The sequence below is a fragment of the Eulemur rufifrons genome, chromosome 7, assembly GCF_041146395.1.
Source record: "Eulemur rufifrons isolate Redbay chromosome 7, OSU_ERuf_1, whole genome shotgun sequence".
NCBI classification, from domain to species: Eukaryota; Metazoa; Chordata; class Mammalia; order Primates; family Lemuridae; genus Eulemur; species Eulemur rufifrons.
The window spans coordinates 258,236,058-258,260,407 of NC_090989.1; the positions used below are offsets into that span (position 1 = coordinate 258,236,058).

The 24,350-nt window shown below is 36.8% G+C and overlaps 1 protein-coding gene across 1 annotated transcript in view; it reads right to left on the minus strand.

Annotated features, from left to right (window-relative positions):
- The window catches only part of GRIN3A (glutamate ionotropic receptor NMDA type subunit 3A), a 153,678-nt gene that overhangs the window by 51,645 nt on the left and 77,683 nt on the right, over positions 1 to 24,350 (minus strand). The window lies entirely within an intron of this gene.

Genomic DNA, 24,350 nt, shown 5'->3' on the forward strand with positions numbered 1-24,350 from the left:
GGATGCAAGACCTCACAGTGAGAAAAGACTGTGCATTGGGAGTCCTGCAGAGACTTTCTGTCACTAAGGGCAAAAAAGATATATCACGTGACACATTATTATTCAATGAAAGTTGTAGAGAAGCATTAATGTGGGATCTAAAACACGGACGATTTAAAACACAAACTGGGATTGGGCCACATTACTGTAGTCAGCAATATTTTAGAGCAATATTTTAGTCTCTGCAATTAATACAGTGAAGTCTTTGCACTGTTTTGTTCTGCTTCTTATTAATATATTTTATATTATTGGTTCTGACCTGAAGCCCTGGGGACAAGAATCTATGGATGGGCTTCATGGAGTTTATTAACCTTCTGAAATGGGATGCAATATTTTATGTAAATTTGTATTTGTGATTTTCTTCTATGGAGGGAGATAATACAGAGCATTTTTTAAAAATTGGTTTTTTTTTTTTTTTTTTTTTTTTTTTTTTATTCAATATGTTTTTTTTTTTTTTTATTTTTATTTTTTTTATTTTACAGAATCAAAGAGTCTAACAGTATATCTTGTTAGATACAGTATGTCCTCATAATGTATACATTATTTCTTGTACAATGATATGAAATAATATGGGAAATATTCATGATAAATTATTAAGTGAACAGTGCAAGTTAAAAACAATAGTTTCATATTTTTTTCCCCCACCCCCCCTTTCCCGAGTCAGCACCTTCAAGTGTTAGCACTCCCCAAACGGTGCGCAATGCACTCATTGTGTAGGCATACCCCCATCCCCTCCCCCACCCCCCACCTAAGTCTGATGTCCAATTGGTGTCGTTCCCAGGTTTGTATTTAGGTGATGATCAAGGAAACCAATTTTCTGGTGAGTACATGTGATGCTTGTTTTTCCATTCTTGGGATACTTCACTTAATATAATGGGTTCCAACTCTCTCCAGGAGAACCATAGAGATGTTGTATCTTCATCATTCCTTATAGCTGAGTAGTATTCCATGGTATACATATACCACAGTTTACTAATCCAATCATGTATTGATGGGCATTTGGGTTGTTTCCACATCTTTGCTATTGTGAATTGTGCTGCTATAAACATTTGGGTACACGTGCCTTTGTTACAGAATGACCTTTTTTCCTTTGGGTATATGCCCAGTAATGGGATTGCTGGGTCAAATGGCAGGTCTACTTGAATCTGTTTAAGATACCTCCATAATGCTTTCCACAGAGGTTGCACTAGTTTGCAGTCCCACCAGCAGTGTATTAGTGTTCCTGTCTCTCCACACCCACGCCAACATGTGTTGTTTTGGGTTTTTTTGATAAAGGCCATTCTCACTGGGGTTAAGTGATATCTCATTGTGGTTTTGATTTGCATTTCCCTGATGATTAGAGATGTTGAACACTTTTTCATATGTTTGTTAGCCATTTTTATATCTTCTTTTGAAAAATTTCTATTCATGTCCTTTGCCCACTTTTTGATAGGGTTGCTTGATTTTTTCTTGCTGATTTTCCTGAGTTCTAAATAGATTCTTGTTATCAGTCCTTTATCTGATGTGTAGTATGCAAAAATTTTTTCCCATTCTGTAGGTGGTCTGTTTATTCTCTGGACTGTTTCTTTGGCTGTGCAGAAGCTTTTTAATTTAATCATGTCCCATTCCTACCTAAAAATGATACAAGCCATATATGACAAACCCACAGCCAACATCATACTGAATGGGGAAAAACTGAAAGCACTCCCACTTAGAACTGGAACCAGACAGGGCTGCCCATTGTCTCCATTACTTTTCAACATAGTATTGGAAGTCCTTGCGAGAGCTATCAGGCAAGAGAGCAGAATCAAGGGAGTCCAAATAGGGAAGGAAGAGATCAAACTCTCACTTTTTGCTGATGATATGATGTTATATCTGGAAAACCCCCAGGATTCAACCAAGAGACTCCTGGAATTGATTAACGAATACAGCAAAGTCTCAGGCTACAAAATTAATATACACAAATCAGAGGCATTTATATATGCCAATAACAGTCAATCGGAAAACCAAATTAAAGACTCAATACCCTTCAAAATAGCAACAAAGAAAATAAAATATCTAGGTATATACCTAACTAAAGAGGTAAAGGACCTCTATAAGGAAAACTATGAAACACTGAGAAAAGAAATAGCAGAACTTGCAAATAGATGGAAAAATATACCATGCTCGTGGATCGGAAGAATCAACATTGTTAAAATGTCTATACTACCCAAAGTGATCTACAGATTCAATGCAATCCCTATTAAATTACCAACATCATTCTTTACAGACATAGAGAAAATAATTATACACTTTGTATGGAACCAAAGAAGACCCCGTATAGCAAAAGCAATTTTAAGCAACAAAAACAAAATGGGAGGTATTAATTTGCCAGACCTCAAACTATACTACAAGGCCGTGGTTCTTAAAACAGCCTGGTATTGGCACAAGTGCAGGGACACAGACCAGTGGAACACAACAGAAAATCCAAATATAGAACCATCCTCATATAGTCACCTAATTTTCGACAAAGCGGGAAAGAATATACTCTGGGGACAAGAATCCCTATTCAACAAATGGTGCTGGGAGAACTGGTTAGCCACTTGTAGAAGACTGAAACAGGACCCACAGCTTTCACCTCTCACAAAAATCAAATCACGGTGGATAACAGACTTAAACCTTAGGCGTGATACAATCAGAATTCTAGAAGAAAATGTAGGAAAGACTCTTACAGACATTGGCCTAGGCAAAGAATTTATGAAGAAGACCCCCAAGGCAATCACAGCAGCAACAAAAATTGGTTTTTAATTAGGTTTTCAAGTTGTATACAACTCCAAAAGAACTCACTGAATATGATAAAAAATAACATATATTTGAAGACAAATTGGTTTTGGCACACACTAAAGGTTTAACAATACAGAAATAGTTAAATAAACCATATGGCACATTGTTATAAAATGTCATGCAATATATAAGTCATGCTTGTGAAGTATACTTAATAAAACAAAGCAAATGCTCATATGACCAGTGGAAAAAAGCTTTTATATAGAATGGTCAAAATTAAATATAATCATATTTATTTAAATATTATCATTTCCCACAAATATTTTACACACACATGCGTGCACACACAAACACACATGCTCACACACCTTGGAAGAAAATTCATTGGCCTTGAAATTACTGAATTTTTTATGTGTGGATTGTCTATAGAAACATGTATCATATTTATAAGTAGAAAAATCTTTTTTTTTAAATCAGCAAAATAAATCACTCATTCATTTTTCAACATTTATTGAGGGCCTACTTTGTGCAGCTCTCAAAGTCACTGGGACCACAAAGATAACTATCTGCAGTCACTGCCATATAGGAACTCTTGCCACCTAGTTGTTCCCGGTATTTCTTTGGATACCTCACTGTTGAGTAGGTGAGACAGCATACTCTTGTGTTTAATGTCATTGCTCCATGCACTGAACAAATTCTAATGTTTCATGGCAGTATAACCTTAATGCAACATCAATAATGACAATAGCTCCCATTTCTTAAATACTTATTATGTGCCAGACTTGGTACTTAGCACTTTACCTGGATTATTTTATTTAATTCTCATAATAGCTTCAAGAGGAGGGCACTGTTGTTACTTCCTGTTAAAGATTAGTAAACTGAAGCTCAGAGAAGTGAAGTAACAGGGCTCAGATCACACAGCTGTAAGCAGTAGGGACTGGATTTGAACCCATGTCTATCTGATTTCAAACTCCATGCTGTTACCTACCACATCATCCTGCCTTCCAGCAACAGTTGGAATGAAGATGTTTTTTTAGAAGGAACTCATCATCCTTTTAAAAATATTCTCCTTGAGCCTTTAATCCTCCAGCAATTCTCATAACAGAAAACTGCAGTCCTACGGCTTGAGCAAGTCAAATCGATCAGCATTCTGTCTGTCCAACACTTATTCATTTTTTGAGAGTTAGATGAAGATTTTCTATGTGAAGTCTTTGGTCTTATCTAGGTTCACCCTCCTACCCAGAACAATAACAACAAAAATAATCAATTGCTTATTTATCTGTGCTAATACAGCCTCTTGTACATACAAAATATGTAGCCAAAATGTTTAATCAATCTTTCATCTTTCCATGCCTTTTCTTCTTCCATCCTACCTGTGGGGGCTGGGCCTAGAAGAAAGGAGGGCTGGATGGAAAGAATGTGAGCAGGTGAATGAAGGCTCAGGTGAAAACACCTGTGCGAAGCTGTGTGTTTGCTGCATGCAAAGGTCAGCTGAAAACAGCTGACCTGTATGGAAGTTGTTAAAGAAATTAGCAAAGGGCCCTGACCCTTTGCACGTGTCTTTGGAAATAAATAGGGGGAAGAAGTTAGCTGAGGAGGCCATTTTCTCCTTCGGACTTTGGCTGCTTCTCTTCTTTCTAAACACTCTGTGTTTCAAGTAATCATTCCTTAGCTATCGAGCTCAGGAGCGAAAAGCAGCTGCTACACCTACCAAGAAACTTGAGGTAGATATTTCTATTATTTTCTTTTTGCATGAAAAAACTGAAGATTAAAAAGTCTGTTATTTGCCCATGGTCACGGAGCTAGTAATTCTTGGCCCTGGGATTCAAGCTCAGTCTGATCGAAAACATACAGCTTTTTTTTTTTCAAAATATTAAGGGGACATTCAGCTTTTGACCACTGTAGAACACTGTTTCTGACACTACATTATACTGATTCCTTAAGTATGATCATTATAACACTTGCTACTTATGTGCCAGGCAGTGAGCTAAGGGCTCTTTAAATCCTCCCCATAATCCTGAAAGATAGATGTATTTTCTTATTTTGCAGATTAAAACACTGAGGTTTGAGTAAAGTTAACACCAATACTCACAGCTAGCAATTAGCAGGATTCAGCCCATGCTATTTTTCCTAACTTGCAGACCAAGTTTCATTCATTTTTGTACCACAGTTACCTATCATGACCCTTGGCACCTGACACATAGTCTATATCTGTTTGTCAAGTTAATTCATTTTATCATGATTCTTCCATCCTTTAACTTACATTCATTCTTCTACTCTCAGTTCCATCAACACTTCCCTAACTTATTGTCTGGGCCTGATCCTCTTGTAAGTTCTTAAAGTACACATATCCTTCTTTTGAAGAACTTATCACAGTGGCAGTTTTAAATTTAATTGTATAGTCACATAATTACACATGTATGTCTAGACTCAGCTTCACTGAACTAGAAGCTCTATGTAAATAAGGATCATGCCAATTTTAATTCATCACTGTATTTCTAATGGCTTTCATCATGTATTTGCTCAATAAAATGCTTGATGATTGATTAATTGATAACGATTCTTTGAACCCAGAGGGAGATGAGAGCTTTGTCATCCCACTTAGCACAAAAGGTGCCAACAGTATAGTTTACAACTCAAGCTTTTTAAGTAAACCCTCTCTCTAAGGTAAAAGGGCTGCAGGATCATTAATTAAAATACTTTTGTCTCCTATATGATAAGAATTTCTTCCATTAAGTCCATTTTGTCATATTATGTCGTGACAATACTTTTATGGCCTATGACCTGTTTTAAGAGACACCCTGCCTTTCTGGTTCTCATTTTCCCTTCCAACTGCATCAGCACATCATTTTTTTCCCCAAAGTATTGAAAGGAGTCAGGAACCAACAGACCCAGGCTCAGAATTCCGGTGGAGGACTTCTCCTTTGTGTTCTTTCCTTTCTATGACTTTATGGTGCATTTGCCCATCAATTCCCACATCTGCCTCACTGGCTCTGTGAAGACAAGGGTATTGAGGTTTTGAGAATGGGAACTTCCTTCAAGAGTTAATAAATAATCTGACTTCAGGAGAAAAAGTATTTTGTTGGCCTGACAGAGACCCCACTCTACTTTGGAGCTGTTTTACAAACACTGCCACCTCTTTATTTAAAATCACCGTCATCTCTGCCCTCTATACATTTCCTTTCTTCCCCTCTAATCCACTCAGAATAATCTTAGAACTCAAATCTGGTAAATGTCACTCCCTTGCTTAACACCCATCAGTGGCTCCCCATTACCCTTGGAATAAAATCCAAACTCCTCATATGGCCTCTAACTACAGTCCGTAAAGATTTGGCACCTACCTTCTTCTCCCAGCCTCTTATTCCCACCCTCCCTATGGCCCTGCAAGCTTTAGCCAGTTCTCTCAGTTCTTCCCACATACACCTTTTGCTTGATTAGAGCTCTTGCATATAGTCTTCACTCTGCCGGGGATGCTCTTTTTGCTCATCTCTACTGTTTTTTATTTTTTGTCTAGCTAACTCTTAAATGTCACTTTCTCAGGGAAGCCAATTTCATTGACCCCTAGACTAGGTCAGGCCACCTGTAACACCCTCCCATGATACCTCCAGTTTCACATAGCACTGACAACACTTGGAATTATTTGTTCAATCTGCCTTTCCTGCTAGATTATAGGTGGGACTCATGTCTATCTTATTCATGTGGTGATAAGTCTTGAACAAATGTTAGCTGCTATTATTATTATTATTCAAGAAACACAGTGCTTAGACAAAGTAGATGTGTGATAAATATTGGTATAATGAAATCGTTAACATGAAATTCTCTTAGGTTAGATATATTACAGATTTGTCATACCTCATGTTGTATTCCTTTCCCCTTTAAATTTTTTTTCCTTTAGTTGTTACCTTAATTATTTCAAAACAGTATAATCTTTTTTATTTCTCTGTGTGAGATTCTAATAGAAAATAACAATGGGCCACTCAGCAATCATAGAATAATAGAATCAGAAAAGGGATCTAAGAAGCTATTGATGCAACCCAGTGGGCTGGCATAGTTCACCTTGTGTGTAATTCAGACAGCCAGGGATGTCAGAAAGCCTGCATCAAGGAGAGGGGATAAAAGTATACAGAAAGCTAAAGCATTTGAGCTATTACAACCAACGCCAGGAAGTCCCAGGGAGAGATGCATTTCTTTAAAGTTTCAGCTAAATACTTTACCAGCTCTTCCGATTCTATTTATATTTGCATCAACCTCTTTAGACCTTGGGGAAATATCTAAGGTTAAACTATCTATTTGTATGTGAATTGTTCAGTATTAATGGAATACTGATCTCTACCTAGAGCACCTACATGAAAAATAATCAAACAACATTTCCCAGAAATCAGAGAAGTGGCTCAGAACAAATGGAGGTAAACTCAGGAAATCAAACTACATGCAAGATGCTTTGGATTAAAAAACAATCTCAGTTTTGAGTGTGTTCATTTAAAGTCTACATCTGTACCTATCTGAGATTGGTACTTAAATATTTAGTGGAATATAGTCATTTGACTTGGTATAGTGTTCTTTGGAACTGGGTGGGAAGGGTCATTCTTAACTTTCCCAGTGGAATGGGATATAATAGGTATTGAGGCCATAACTCTTCTCCATGGCATTATTTTATCCACTTTAAACCTATGGGCTCTAAAATATCAGGTGGTCTCAGGGTTCAGAAGGGCTTTGCAAGTCTAATCATCCATTAATGTCTGCATTCTTATAGCAAGGCTAAATGTACCAGCTGGGGTTTATTAAAAATGTATTCTGATTCATTAGGTCTAGATTGGAGCTTGAGATTCTGCGTCAACAAGCTCCTAATTGATGCTGACGCCATGGTTCATGGACCAGACTTTGAATAGCAAGACTTTATTTATAATATCACTATTAAGTCCCTGTTAAGTCTCTTCTTGAATGTTTCCAATGACAAGGAAATCACTCCTCTTGAGACACATCTTGTGTATATGAAGGGTGACTTTACATCCCTGCCCAACTAATCTATTCCATCTGAATATGTAATAATAATAAAATAACAGCTAACGTTTTTGAATATTTACTAATGTTAATACATTTAAATCTGGGATTGCTACTTTTATTATTTGTTAATACACAGGAGGAGTTGAGATTCAGGGAGATTAAACGCATTGTCTAAGACCAGCCAAAAGTGATAAAGTTAGATTTGAAACCAAGTCTATCTGACTTGAAGCCCTTAACGTACCCTTATCTAGCACCATATTCTAACATTACAGACTTGTATTACTGTACAAGTCTTGGCGAAACTTTAGATCACATATACCTATTTGTGCCACAGTTTCCAAAGCATTATGGTTATTATAGTTTTGGTCATATAATTTATAGTGCAAACTACGACACTTCTTTAAAAGGGGGTACTGTTAGTTATTTCTCATGCTCTAAACATTAGAATACAGGAAAATGGGGTGAAGATAATGTTACTGAGCCCTACCTGATATTTTCTAATGTGAATTACTGAGTACATCTTATGCTGCAATTCTTTTTCATGTTATTCTGATTTGCTTCTACAGAAGCTACTTCTTCCATTTAAATTTAAGCGGTTTACTGTCTCTTTCTTCATTTTCAGTCTGAAGCCCTTGACGTTAGGTCAGCTAATCTCTAATCAACATTCTTCAACATCATGTTTGATTTGTAGGAGCTTTAGCCCAGATTCTTCTGACAATGTGACAATGAATCATTACATCAAATCAAGTCCTTTGTACAGACTAGGGGTTAGCACATTTTGGTCCCTGGGCTAAATTCAGCCTGTTACCTGCTTTAGTTGATCAAGTTCATTGGAACACAGTCATGCCCATTCATTTACATATTGTCTATGGCTACTTTTGCACTATAGCAGTAGTGGTGAGTAGGTACAAAAGAGACGATAAGGCCCACAAAGCCTAAAATATTTACTATCTGACCCAAACAGAAAATGTTTGTCAGCCTCTGGTATAGACCATGTGAATCTAATTAGCTTCTTGACTCTCATATATCAAATTATCCTTTCTATTCTAAAATCTCAATGGCCACTTAGGAAGAGCCACCTTTGCAGGTGAATGCACAGGGGTAGATTTGATAAATGCCAGCAAGCTTCCTGGCACTGCTCAGATTTAGGCTTTATTATGATGACACACCTTATTTCTAGCTTCACTGAGGTATCAATCTCCCAGCTGGAGGTTTTGACGACTACACTGTTTTGTTTCTTTCTTGGACTAGTAATATGAAGGCTGTGGTCATGGAATTTCAGATTGAAGCTCTCATATGACGCTTGGACTAATTTTGAATTCTTTCCCAGGGGCAGGTGCTTTTGGAGCAGCCTCCAAAGGCTTGAGGTTATGAAAACTGGCCATGGCACACCTACTCCTTTAGTTGCATGATTTGTTCATTCTTTCTTCTTCTCTGGCAGTTTTCTCCATTTCTCATCCTTTTGATTCAGACATTTTATATCTGCCATTTCATCAAAGGTAGAGTTTATTAATGTTATTTCTATATTTTATCTTCTATTATCTTAATAATGATAATAGCTAACCTTTACTGGGTATCTCCTTCAGTCCAGGCACTGTGCCAAGATCTTAAATTCGTGACCTTATTTAATCCTCACAGCATCTCAATGGTAATATAGTCATTATCCCCATTTGATGGGGGGGACTGAAGCTTGGAGTGATTAAGCAACTTGCTCAAGGATACATAACCAGACAATGGCAGATCAAGGAAATTAATTCAGAAACCTAAGAACGTGTACTATTAATCTTCAGTTTACTTGGTTTATATTATATAATTGGTAGTATATTATTTATTATTTTTCTCTAGTATATAACTGCCTTCAGGAAAGGTTTCTCTTCTTTCAGAAGCTATAGATAAGACAGGCATTCCTCAAACCTATGATCAATTTAATCCAAACAACCAGTGCCAGTTTATAGAAATAAGACAAACAGCCCATATTCTTTGAGTTTTTAAACAAGATGTTTGTCACAGTTATAGCAACAGCAGCAATAATAGCAACATTTGAACTGTGCTGTTTACAAAACTCACCCATGCGTATTATTCCATTCACAAGGCACAAGCAGTCTGACGGTTTCTGTGTTCTACTCATTCATAAAAGGTGAAAAAAAACAAGCTAGATGGATCAGCTAAGTTTCCTAAAACAAAACATTCACCCTGTGTCCTGTGGGTTCAAATATTTTTATTCAACGTCCAGCTATCTGAGTGGTGGCTATAGGAGGACTGAGCCCTGCTTCTTCCTCCTTTGCACACACACATCTTCACACACATTTCTGCTTTACATGGGCCACTTTATCACTTGAGTAGACCACTTTACATGGTTTACAGGTGAGGGCTAGGGAGTGATCTAGAAAAGAGATAAAATCAGGAGGCTGTTAAAATATGGAGCTCAGGATAGAGGAAACATGAGTAGCTGGAGGATATGTTAGAGATCTTTTAGTCCATTTATTTATTTTTAAAGATAACAATACGAGTAGTTTCCATTTATTAAGTACTTCCCATGTGTCAAGCATTGTTCTAACACCTTAACATGGGTTATATAATTTAAACCACATAATATTTATTGTCATATCCAATTTTCACACCAAACAATGAGGATTGAGTTTGAATAACTTGCCCCAGTAACTCAGCCAATAAGTGTAAAGGAGTGTTCTGAACTTAGTCTGACTCCAGAGCCTTTGTATCTGGACATTATACTACTTCCTGATCTATACAAAAAAGATATTTAGGCCTGTAATGAGAAAGGTGAAGAAGAGAATTGCTCCAGGTCACATAAATAATGCAAAAGTGAACTTGAAAACCCCCAATTCAGTCCCAAATACAATCTATCACCTCCCCACATGACGATGGCTGATAAAAATAATTGTTCTTTATATCTTCTCTTCAGTATCCTGTCTTCAACAGCACTTCCCAATCTACTATTTATGAAATCATAAGTTTCCAGTATTTATTTTCTTCTCTAAGGGGTAATTTTCTGAATTAAATTTGCTCAGCAACATCTAAATAATAGCACCGCAGTACTCATTTACTGAGTCTCTGTAAGTCCTCGGTATTTTTCTGTCTCATTTATAGTAATAAAAGAGTAGGGCCTGTTGTCATGGTCTTCAAGTGAAATATCTGCCTTTAGATACTACAGAGACCAATCGAAACCAAAGAATTAGAGAATTTCTACAAAAGAATTATTCCTATTCTGCTACAAATGTTCTATCTGCCTCTTTGTTTCCTGTTCTTCCTTTTCTTTCACGCAAGTCATTTTGTTTTGCTTCTTTTCTGATCCTGGCCTCAATGTTGTCTTATTTTATTCATCTGGAGCAGTCTTTGCTTTTCAGTTCTCTGAGCCCCTTCCAATTGTCTTACTGAAAATACCCTTCAAATTCCATTTTATGTTGAGTAATCTTGTGGAGCTAAGTCCATTTCTCCCTTTCATGTCGACCTAATTATTTCACTACTGGTGTTTCCACACAAAGAAGCATGGAATAATAATAATCACAATGGTGATGATGATGATGATGATGAAGTTCATCACGTACTAGGCACTGTTTAAATGCTTTATTAATATGAAATTTTACAATCCTTAGAGCAGCTAACTAACTTGTCCAAGCTTACGGAGCCAATAAATGGCAAGCTGAGCAGAGATGGGCAGCTGGCTCCGTAGCTTATGTTCTGGAGCACTATAGTGCACTGTACCTGTTTCTGGCTTTACCAGCTATCCCCTTGACTTCTGTAAGTCTTAGTTCCATTAACTGCAACATGGTTAATTTAAAGAGTTCAGCCATTGTCCATGTAGCCAATAGCCCACCATGGAAGCTTAATTAGCCCGTAACAATCTGGTACTACTAGTAACTATCCCTTACTGTGCTGACTATGTGCTTGGCCCTCCACATTCAGCATCTCGTTTCGGCCTTTGCTATACCCCTATGAGGTAGGTTTTGTTAATAACTCCAGTTCACGCACGGGGGAAATGAAGCTTAGAGACATGAAATAGATTTCCCCAGGTTCTTCAGCCCATATTGTTGGAGTCAGTTGTTACACATACTTATGAACTGACTTTAAAACCCAAATACCATGTAAGATATTGTCTTACGTGGGGTTTTCAAAGGTAATTGTGGTCATAACACAATTACTTTAGACCCATAATCCTTTTTACCGTGTGGTTCCACTGTAAGTAGCAGAACTGGGGCTGGAACTAGGTCAGCTGAGGCCAGAACGGATGCTATAGAGCCTCATACAGGAAAAAAAAAAAAAAAAAGGAAGCTTCCTTTAAGCCCATGGCATCAGAATAACCCTGGCTTTTTATTTATATAATTGACTTGCTATACAGCCAAACTTCAAGGTGAAAAATGACCTGTGGATTGTGGAACTCAAACTTCTCACTTGAGTCATTGCCCATCACCAGCAGTGTACTGTACCCTGCAGACTGAGCAGGCAGTAAGGTCCTTGCCGAACCTAGAGTCAGCAATTCTGGGCTGATTAAATGCAAATGAGTGAAAACAGCTATAAATTTACGCCTAGTCCGGTGATGTAAGCCTTTTGGCATAGCTACCCAAATCCTTATGGCATAGGAACCTTTTAAATGCCAGTTTTTATTTAATTATATAACTCAGAAGAATTAAATATTAAAAGCATGTCCAATTTGGCCTTCATTCAAGGTGGTTTGGGTGCAAAAGTATCAGTAGGAGATTGAACCTAAAGGTCAGCAATTCCACAACATAAACCTCAGGAAAGCAGCCTATTAGGCTGCTAAAGCAAAACATCAAACAAACAGAAATACAAACTACTGAATACCAGTAAGACAAGAATTCCTTTCCTCTTTCTTTATTTTTCTCTTAGGCTAGCCCTTGGGGGTGACTTGGTTGTAAGTCATAATTCTGTTTGCCATGGCTGAATAGTTAATCTGCCTTTGCTCTCGAATGCTCAGAGAACCAGCGGTATCATGATGGGTGGCCCTCAAAGATTCAGGCATCTATTCTAGATAAGTGCATTCAAGAGGAGAGGATGCCTCCCTTCTGCTCCTCTTCCTCAGGGCAGCCTGCCTGTAGCATCCCTCCCAGCTTTTCCACTTGAGACCATCTCCCGGTTTATGACTAAGCTGATGTTTGCTTATCTTTCTTTTCTGTTCAGCACATTTGCTCCTGCTAAATGAATCACAAGAGCAGCACAACTAAAGTAGCATTTTGCTTTGTGAGCCAAGCATCAGAGGGCAGCAGTCAGCTGAGTAAAGAAGGCATTTTCTTTCTCCTTCTTTTGCGAATTTGAGAAAATTTACATGCAGTGGGGGGGGAAAAAAAAGAAAATTTACATGCAGCAATAAAAAAAGCATGCAATGATTCATAAAGTTTGCAGTTGAGAAAAAGGAGGATCAGCAAGATTAAGCAATTTGGCTGAGATTAGACAGCTAAGTGGAGCTATGTCACACACACATTTAACATATTACACTTGTGTGCTGCCTCTGGAACTTACCCTGATAGGCAGTTCTGTTTTCCCTGTCTTAGGTAATCCTCACAGTAAACAAACTAGGAGCATAAAACGAGAAGTTTGTAATTCATGTGCAGAAACAGGCTAGGTAAAAACCAGAAGAGCAGATTAGCTCTATGAACTCTCTCTCTGGTGACTAGACAGTAGCAGTAGATTCTTACTGAGTGTTGGTTGAATGAATATGCCCAAAGTACAGAGAAAGGAAAAATGAAAAGTTGACTTAGAACCTAAAAATATATGGTGTTAATTAATTTACGTAATTACATAAGTTATATATATATCATTGGATTAAAAAAGTAATTGTGAGTGGTAGTTATTTGTTTTGTAATCATCTGATGCATCAATGTTCATTTAATTAGAAAATTTAATCTATTTACCTTCCAGGTTATTAATAATAGGTAAGAGTTGACTACTACAAAGTCATTACTTGTTTTCTGGTTGTTTTGTAAATTCTTTCTTCCTTTTCTCCTCTCCTACTATCTTACTTTGTGGCTAAGTGATTTTCTCTGGTAGTTTATGTTGATTCTGTGCTATTTATTTTTAGTGTATCTGTTACAGGTTTTCACTTTGGGTTTACCACAAGGCTTGCAAAGCAATCTTATAATTATTACAGGTTATTTGACTTAACTTTGATTGCAAAGAAAAGTATCAAAAACAAACTCTATACTTTAACACCTTCCCCCTCACACATTTTGCCTTTTCGATGTTTCTATTTACATCTTTTAATATTGCCATTTCTTAACTAATTATTGTAGCTATTATTTTTAATAGTTTTGTCTTTTAGTCTTAATATGTAAGATATAAGTGGTTTATTTACCACAATTACAATTTTAGAGTATTTTGAATTTGTCTGTTTTCTTTCTTTACTACTGAGTTTTATACCTTCAGATGTTTTCATGTTACACATTAGCATCCATTTCTTTGAGATTGAGGAACTCTCTTTAGAATTTCTTGTAATTTAGATATGGTGTTGATGAATTCCATCAGCTTTTGTTTGTTTGGGAAAGTATTATCTTGCCTTCATGCTTAAAGGATAGCCTTTCTGGGTATAGTACTCTTGGCTACAAGTTTTTTTTCCTTTCAGTACTTTTGATATACCATCCTATGCCTTCTTAGCCTACTGGAATTCTTCTGAGAAATCCACTGAAAGCTGTATTGGGGCTTCATTAAATGTGGTATGTTTCTTTTCTCTTGCCGCTTTGAATATTTTTTCTTTGTCTTGATTTTTTTTTTTTTTGCTGATTTGATTATGATGTGCTTTGAAGAATTTCTCTCTGGGTTGAATCTGACTGGTAACTTCTGAGCTTCCTGTATCTGGATGCTGTCATCTTTATCTAGATTTGGGATGTTCTCAGACATTATTTCCTTAAATGTGCTTTCTAGACTTTTTTTCTCTCTCATTTCCTTCAGGAATTTCAATTATGTGGAGGTTAGTAAACTTGATGTTGTCCCCTAATTCTCATAGGCCTTCTTCACTGTTTTTAATTCATTTTTTTCTTTTTGTTTCTTTAATTGGGTAATTTCATATGTTCTATCTTCTAGCTCACTAATTCTTTCCTCTGTTTAATTGAGTCTGCTGTTTAAGATTTCTTATGAGTTTTTAATTCAGTTATTGTCGGCTTCTAGAATTTCTATTTGTTTTTTATTTTAATTGTTTCTATTTCTTTGTCAAATTTCTAATTTTGTTCCTGGATTGTTTTCTAAATTTCATTTAGTTTTATATTTGTATTTTCTTGTGATTTCCTGGACTTCTTTAAGAGGCTTATTCTAAACTCTCTGTCAGACATTTTGTAGATCTTTAACTCTTCTGGGTCCATTGTTGGGTTTTTGTTGGTTTCTTTTGGTGATGTCATATGTCCCTGAGTTTTCACAATCCTTGCATCTTTACATTGATGCCTTGTGCATTTGAAGATATAGCCATCTTCTCCAATTTTTTGAAGTATTCTTTGGTGGTTAGACTTCTACTTCTTAGTATCGGAACTTAAATGCTAGGCTACTAAGGACTTGTCCTGATCACTGGAACTAAAACACTGCACTGGTTCTAACTTATTGCACTGCCATTGTTTCCCCATCTGGGGAATACTTATAGTGAACACCAGAACTTAAAATATTGCTCCTGAACTAAATTGCTATCCTGACATTTTTTCCCCCCCATTCTGAGAAAGACTTATCTTAAGCACTTGAGTTTAAATGCTGCCCTGGAACTATATTGCTATCCTGCCATTGTTTTCTAGTCTGGGAAAGACTTAAGTGAGCACCAGAACTTAATCCTGACCTTTCAGTTGTTTCTGGGCTAGGGGAAGGCTCCACACAAGCACCTAGGGTTTGTGGAAAACCTGGTTAGGGATTCAGGCCATCCTGCACATTGTGTTCCCTGAAGCACTATGGAGCCAGTCTCTTCAACATGGTGTCCTTGCTGATTGGAGTGCTGAACAGCCACCAAGATCTGTGCATCAGTCACTGTGAGCAGTGCTCCACTCTTAGTTCCCAATTAATCCCAGGTGGTTCACCTCTCCTGGCACCAGGAGATGGGATGGGACCAGAATGGGCTTTTCATGAAGATTCCTAGACTGATGGGAAGATGGAACATCCGCCTCCAATTCCCTTATCTCACCTTGGCAACCATGAGCCTAGGGAAATTCTCTGTGAGTGGTGTTATGCTGGTTTAATGGAAGGGGTAGCCCAGTTTGAAGTAACTATTTCTCATACTAGTTGTGACTTCTTTAAATTCTGTTGGACCAGGGGATTTCTTTGCTTCTGCTCTGAGTTATGGTATATTTGGAATGATATTCTTGTCTTCAAATAGTTTCTTATATTTTTATGGAGGAAGTGATGCTGGGTAATTTTCTATTCTATCACTGAAGCATACCTGAGGTCAACCTAGATGTTCCTTTATGATTGCAGTCTGGAAAATGTACTAGCATTGTTTGAGACTGTTGTTTTTTCTCAAGAACATGAAATGGAAGTTAAAGTTTAAATGTGTGACTAGCTGATGTGCAAACCATGAACAAAGTGACACCAATCTTTCAGATTTCCATGATAATTTTTGTGGCTATTTATTTTCTGCTAAAAGCCTGCAAAAAAACTTCCATATATTTCCTTCCACCCAGCTTGGGATGTCAGGAGGGAGGAATTTTTGTGTGTTCCAGTTATAGAAAAGAAAACCAAACTTTAGAGAGATTAAGTGGGTGGAGTCAACTGATAATATTAATGACTCCAATTTTTCTCTTCTTTTTGATTCACACCCCTTAAAATGTCACTATGAATGCTCTTGTTTCTAACTCTGGTCCCAGCCATGTGACTTGGTTTGGTCACTGGAGTGTTAGCAGACATGAGGTACACAGAGTCTTGAAAAAGTGCTTGTATCTTTGTGTGCTATAGCCATCTGCTATCATCATGATAAGGACATGCTTGGATTAGCATGTTGGAAGATGAGATATGTGGCAGAATCACATCACCCCAGCAAATTATTAAAGCCACCGTGTGTCATCCAACACCCAGCTGACCCCCAAATAGGTAAGTGAGTCTGGACTAGATCAGCTAAACCTGGCAAACCTGTGAGATATATAAATGCTTTTGGGGGTATACCACTGATATTTTGTGGTTGTTTGTTATGTGATATTATTGTAGAAGCAGGTAACTTCTGCTTCTGATACAGTGTTAACAACTGTAAGTGAAGATCCAGAAACTGAGATCTTCAGTCACTAAGCCTAGTGCTTGTATCATTTAGTCTAGTCTTGCCTTTTAGCATTTGCACATGCTCTTATTTCTGTCTGGAATTGCCATTTCTGGTTCCTGGGTAAACTCTTATTTTTCCTTTAAAACCCTGTTAGGTATAATCCCCTTGTAGAAACTTTCTCTGATCTTCCCAATGAAGAGTTAACCATCCTTGTGCGTATCACATCTCCCTTTTACATAATTTTATTATTTCATCAATCACAATAGAGTGTGATTATTTACTTGTATGTATTTCTCAAGGAAATATGTTTCTCTGAAGTCTTTTAGAACCCATCATAGTACCTCATTGATATTTTGGGAATTATAATAATCAGTAGAAAGAAGAACATGGAAGAAAAAATTAATGATTTGTTTATGAAATGTTTCAAGCATATTTCAGATTTGGTCTTACCTGCCATGTTAATTAGAGACCCTGGGTCAGGCGATAGGTTCAAGAATGAAGAATTCATTAATATAAAATCTGTATCAGTTAATAATTTCTATCAATAATACAGAAAATGTCTCTACCCCTATGGAGAAAAACAATTAACACAAGGCAAACCAGATAATTACAGATAATGAAAAATTAAAGAAAGGAAGAGAACAAATGGTATGATGTGATGGAAAGTCAGATAGGGAGGCTACTTTTGATAGGGTGGTCAGGAATACTGACAACCATATTGGTACTCTGTGATGAACACGCTTCTTTTCCTAGTTTTCCAACAGTATTTTAATTTTAACTTGATTATACATTTTCTGAGGACAAGGATTGTTTGTATTATTCTTTGTATCTTCCACAGACTATGCACAGAGAATAGCTTGCTGGTTGATTTATTAATCTGATAATGAGGCGTACAATAAGTTCATTGTGTGTGTATGTGTGTGTGTGTGTGTGTGTAGTGTCTTTCAGATGTTAAAATTTATTACTTGCTTGGAGGGTTATTATAAGTCTATAAATTCTATAAATAAATTTCATATTCCTTGGTAATACTTCTGGGCTTGAGATTTCCCATTTATAAATGGTCATAGGCTTTATTTTAAAGATGCATGTCAAAGCATAAATCCTGAGTGCTATGAATGTTGGTTGTAATTTTTCCTGGAGAAGTCAAGGATGCATTTGGTCTTGGCCTGTTGTTAGAGGTGTGACAAAAAAAACTAGAGTGGGTCCTCAACCCTTGTATTTGATATAATTTGTCTTTGTCATGCATCTGGTCACTTACAACTCTGTAATTGGAGGCAAGTGGAGAATTTAGATTTAACAAATAATTACAAAGCATTGATACAGGTCAGGCAATGTGCTCAAAGATTTATATACATTATCTCATAATTGCCTAAGGATAGTGCTATGAGTAGGTGTTATTTTGATTTCTATTTCTTAGGTGAGAAATATGAGGCCCAGAGTTTAAGTAATTTGCCTGGGTCACAAAGTCCAGTTATGCAGTGCAGACAAGATTCAAACCCATGATTTCTGACTTGAAATAGGATTTAGAGATCTTCCATTTTTTTTCAGCAAATGTCCATCAAGTGCCAGGCTATATACTAGATTCTGGAAATAGAAAGGTGATCAAAATGGCTTGGGGTGGGTCTCATGAGGTGCTTTCCATGATATCTCATAAATCTCAGAAGAAGAGAAAATGAAATAAGAGTGTATTTGAGGTACTCTGTGTAGCAGTTTTTCTACTGAAAAGAGCAACTTTGGCATTAAAATCTTGGGAGAGCCAGTAGTAGTTCCCAACATCCCCCTCCAATCAAAGGTGCTATCCTCTAGTGAGGGAGTTGACCACAATGTATTGACCAGGGATCTCAGGCTGTAAGCCCTGTGTAATGCCCTGCAGCTGTCATTCTCATGCTTTTCCAAACTTCCTTAGAATAGAGACACCTTGGACTGGGGCAGCTTAGCTTTCACACTTTCCTTCAGGGAAAACTAGTCAAGTAAATGTGTCTTTTATGAGGCTTGATTTTTCTGTCAGCATTTAGTTTTTATGTATTCAAACTTTCCTCTAATATGCATAATTGCTGAAAGAAAAAGGCTGTAGAGCAGCTATGAATTATGGCTTTTAGGGGAATGAACATTGCAGTTAATGTTGCAAGACAGCTTCCATTATAATCCTCTGTTTTCACATCTTTGTGATTTTTTTTTTAGGGGGGGATGGGAGGGAGGAAGAATTTTTGTTTGAGCTAAAATTTTCCATGGTTTGACTCAGCCCAAGGTGATTTGCAAAAATGAAACATTTGCACAAGTGTCTTCCCTTATTTTTGAGATATTTGGAAGATGCTGTTCATTTTTACTCCAAGTATTATTAATGCATAAAAATTCCAAGTATGTATGGCTATTAAAACTTCAGTCATCACATGTCACTTGTCTCAGGAATGATATCCGAGTGAGATTTTAAAAGAATTATAATTCCTAAGGGCTAGATTTTTTCTTTTTATAACTATATTAAAGCATTTAGTATAAAAATGGCTAAAATATTTCTTTATTTTTATAGTTTCATTGTAATGCTCACTTAGCACACAGATTTTCAGAGAGGGAATAAATATTTAGGTTACTTTTACTATTTTTGAATGAGCTCTAAAATACATTTAAAGGTAATTTCTATACTTTTTGAATTATGTTAATCAGGCCTTCAATTTTTTTAGCTTAGGGTCTGTTTTAAGTGTGTCTCTTATAAATTGCACTTTGTTGAGACATTTTCTAACAATGTTGCTTTCATAGAGAAACCAACTTTTGGGGAGCAGAATTATTTAACAATTACAACAAAACTAAAACTAATTCTTCCTATATCTAAGGATCTATATTTAGAACTTGAGACACATATTTAAGTAAGTGTTTTGTTTTTATTGGTTTGTATCTCTAATTATTTTTTCTTTCTACCTATTATTGATACAGATTGATATTCTGAAATAGAATCTTTCTTGTGTCTATTTTTTATTTTGTATGTATGGTTTTAGGTGATTTACTTATATTTAACTATGCTAAAACTCTACTGTAAGTATACCTAGTACCTAAGCTGAGAAAACACATGATACTGCAAATGCAATACAAATGAAAATTGTATTATCACTAAAATTAATAATATAATTTAATTTTTTGAAATGATATTTAAATATTATTGAGAGATAACTTGTGTGGTCAGTAACTCTTTCTGAGCTTCTCCATTTGGTGGTGACGTTTGTATTCTCCTCCAAAATGAATGACATCTTCACTAGGTAAATATTTCACATTAAATAACCTCTTGGTCTCTTTTAGAATCCTATACCTACTGTTTTATTCAATACACTGTCTTATGATCTTATCTGATTTTGTCATCCTAATTAGTTACCCTTTGAATATTATGTCTGTAGTCTTCGAATCTTAAATTATTTTTTCTTGTGACTGAAGATGCAGCATTTCATAGAAAATGGCTTGGTGTTTTACCATTGCAAATTCTGCTCTGGCACACACACATGCACATGTGTATATCCATACACATGTATAAAGATACACATATGTACTATATTACATGTACTTTATATTTCTCATTATATACACATAATTTACACATATATGCTTATACTATATACAATATATTATACACATGACATATGTAATATATGCATATAATATATGTATATATTGTATATGTGTGTACATAATGCGAAATTTATATACATATCATTGATATCCAGGCTAGATTATTTTATACATTATTTTCTAATTTTTTCCAACTTTTTCCTCTAGCCTATCCACATAGCTCTTCCTATCATTTGGAGGGAGGTTGGATCTCTGTCCTCTCCTTTCAAGGTCTTTCTTTTCCCCTCCCATTTTCTTTATCTGCTTTCCTCTCCTCTTTTCCTTTATAATTCTGATTCATCGTTCAGAGTTCCTGTTTTTTCCTCAAGAAGGCTTCTCTGACTTGTTCCCCCTTCTACTCCACCCCAGTTGATCAGGTTCCTATTAATACATTTGGCACAGCATTCTGTTCATCACCATTACATGCATCTCATGGTTCTGGTCATTTAATGTCGAATTCCCCTGTTGAAATGCAAGTTCTTTGAGGATGGGGTTAGGAATCTGACTTGTCCACTGTTGTAATCCTATCCTTTATCTTAGTGGTAAACATATGATGACTTACACATATTTATGGAATGGAGGGATGAATGAGTTTCCTGCCTGCTATTCTCATTAAAAAAAAATTCTATATTTAAAGTCATTAGTCAACATGACTAAGCATTTAATATAGTTTTTCCTATAATTGCCATAGAGGACAGGTTAATTATGGTACTCACTGGCTGAAAGCATTTCAACACTTTTGCCCGTGGGGAGCCATAATTTCACCTTATGATATCATAAACCACTCAAGGATTTCATGTAGTTACCAGAACCTTGGGCTGAAGTTATAACCCTGAAAGCCCTTGCTGCCTATTAGTCATTTGGTACATGACACAAAGCAAAATATATTCTGCATTCTTGGAATTCATTTGGTGCTCAGTATCGTGACTGCTTGATTTCATATTTGATCGGCAAAATATTCATCTCCTTGAAAGTTAAACCACCTAAAATCTTATGGTAATTCACAAGTGCTAGATGAGCATTGAGCAGTAATTAAATGAACACATTATGAATTTCCTATTTGTTCTGATAATTACTTTTTTCTCACACTACACTCTTGATATGCTGAGCAAAGGTTTGGGAGTCATGAGCATTCCTACCATTGTATGCCTAATATGTGTTTGAATATAGTTTAATATGAGGCAGCACATCGTACTGAAAATTGTGATGAATCTGAAATTAGAAAACTTGGGTTTAAGTAGCAGCTTGAACCTTGGAAAAATTACTTAACTCCTCTGAGCTTCTGCTCCAGTATTAAATGCCTTTTCTGCCTCACAAAGATGCAGGGAATCAATTGAGGGGCTGAAGTGAAAGTGGGAGGCAATGCAGGGCTTTATAAATGGTGTGTGTCATTAATAATTTGTCATATTAGTAAAACAAAACAGCCATTTTCTAAAAGCATGTAAAAATGAAAAGAAAGTCACTGGATCAGGATAAAAGCCTGTATTTCCAGTATGTAACACTTTTTCCTCTTTCAGCATTCAGTTGTAGATGAAAGCCCCATGTAAAAGCATGCCAATGGTAAAATTATGTGAATACAAGGGCAGCACTTTTCATCTCTCCAGAGAAGCTGGAAACAGTAATTTGTCAACTGATTTACAAGATGTGAAGAGCTTGGTGAGAAAGGGGTTAATAAAGGTTCAACAAAGAAGCTGATAAAGCTGCTTACTACCTCCCCAGAGGAAAGCACAAGAGTAAAAAGGCTTACAAAGGGAATCATTTCTGAAATTCTTTAGAGGATAGGCTGGTGCTTGTTGGTTTGGCACAGAGATGGTATAGATCAGTTTAGCAGTAGGGTGAGAAAATTATGGGTGGACAGTGAAAAAGAGAATGGCATAGGTTCATTATCCAAGATGTCAACCAGCTGGGCTAAAATTGTAGCTGACAAGTTAGGACTCTGAGTCAAAGGATCTCCCAGATGCTAAGAGAGGGTTAGAGCTAAGCAGGATCACAGAATGGAAATCACCAGAACACGGAGCTTGTAAACAAGGCACAGAGTCAATTATGAGATGTAAGGTAAAGTTTAGTCCTAGAACATGTCACAGATTCAAGGGTAAAAGATAAGAGCGAGGTCTGCAGCCAGAGTGCCCCGATGTTGGGTCATGTGGGAACTGACCTATAGCAGTGCTTCTCTGATTGTATTGTACAAAAGGAAATACCTAGGGATCTTTTAAAGTGCAAATTCTGGTTCAGTGGTCTAGGGTGGGGTCTGAGATTGAACCTAAGATTCTGCATTTCTAACAAGCTCCTGGAGATGCCTAAACTTTTGGTTCTTGGACCACAGTTGTGAGGAGAAGAAGATCCAGATAGAGCATCTTAAATTCTCCCTGAAAGAATAAGATTAGTTCTAGAGCCTGGTTGAGGGAAAAGTAAGGACGAGAGAAGTGTTTGAACATGAGGGAAAGTGGCCTTGGCCATGAGAAGCAGAGCAATAAGGGAGGTGAATCTCAGCAGGAAGCTGTGATGGCTGCCTTCTTGTGTGGTCTCTTCTATAAATCCAATGGTTGGTGTCATCTCCCTGAAATTTATCAAAATGTCCAGTGGTACATATCGTATTTGTTTTCTATGTAAGCAGAACCATCTAGTTTAAATTAATAACCTTACAGGAAACTAACAGAAGTCTCACATCTTTTAGGGACCATTTGTCGTACCTTGAAATATAGGCAGTATATGTAGGGGCCTTCTGGAGGAAAATTTCTTAATACAAAGAAATGGCTATTTAGAGGAATTTCCAGATCTGTGGCAGCAAGAAAGACTTGAAGTTCTTCTGGCATCTTTATATTCTAGTGGTGAGCAACGCTTTTACATGTGCGCCAATTCAGTTAAACTAAAAATGTCAGTAGAATGTTTTTACATGCCATATTATTTTGTATTCATATTTTGTATAATCTACTTTTTTATTTGACCCATACACATCTAGCTCATTTTTTTTGGTCTTAGCAGCAATACTACATTCCAATGAAGGAATGTACTATATTTTACTTAACCAATCTTCTCTTGATGACTATAGATGACTTCTATCCTTTCAATAGTGTAAACAAACTCTTGATGACTTAATGCTTTGAGCAAAATTTATGTGAGTTGAGTATTAGCCGTGCTGAAGATGGAGTGAAGCAACAATAGAGGGATTTAACAGGTAGGAGATTAGTTGGCACCAGAGTCCATTCTCAGACACTGCAGCTTCATTTGGAGATGTCTAACTCAGGGGAAAAGGAGACAAAAGGGAAGGTGCCATTTCACAGAGGGTGGTGGCAGGGGAGTGGGGCAGCATCTGAGACTGACAACGTGGTGGTGGATGGAAGACCCTGTGCCCATACATAACTTCTTAGTTTGTGAAGTATCTGGAGGATATGTTCTTGCTACAATACGTCCGTGGGCAGAGTAGCGGTGATGTGATGGTGGGATGGTGGGTGATGGGGTGGGAGTTCTTTCTTCTTGCATCTGTATCTCTCCCCCTGCTTTATCCCATACTAAATCCTATACTGTATGTGCACAGATTCAAATGTCACAGCCTCAGCAGCAGTCTCTGCCCTTGAATCATCTTTGTGATATGAGCGGCTTTCCCAGCCTAAGTCCCAGGGGTGGGGAAAAGACTGGTTGGAATAAATCAGGTTAGGGAGAACATTCTTACTGCATGTGTAAATGACATACTGAGTAGAAATAATTGTCAGATTTTATTGGATATGAATCCTGCCTCTATCGTATATGAACTATATGGCCTTGGGCAAGATCCCTAATTTCTTTT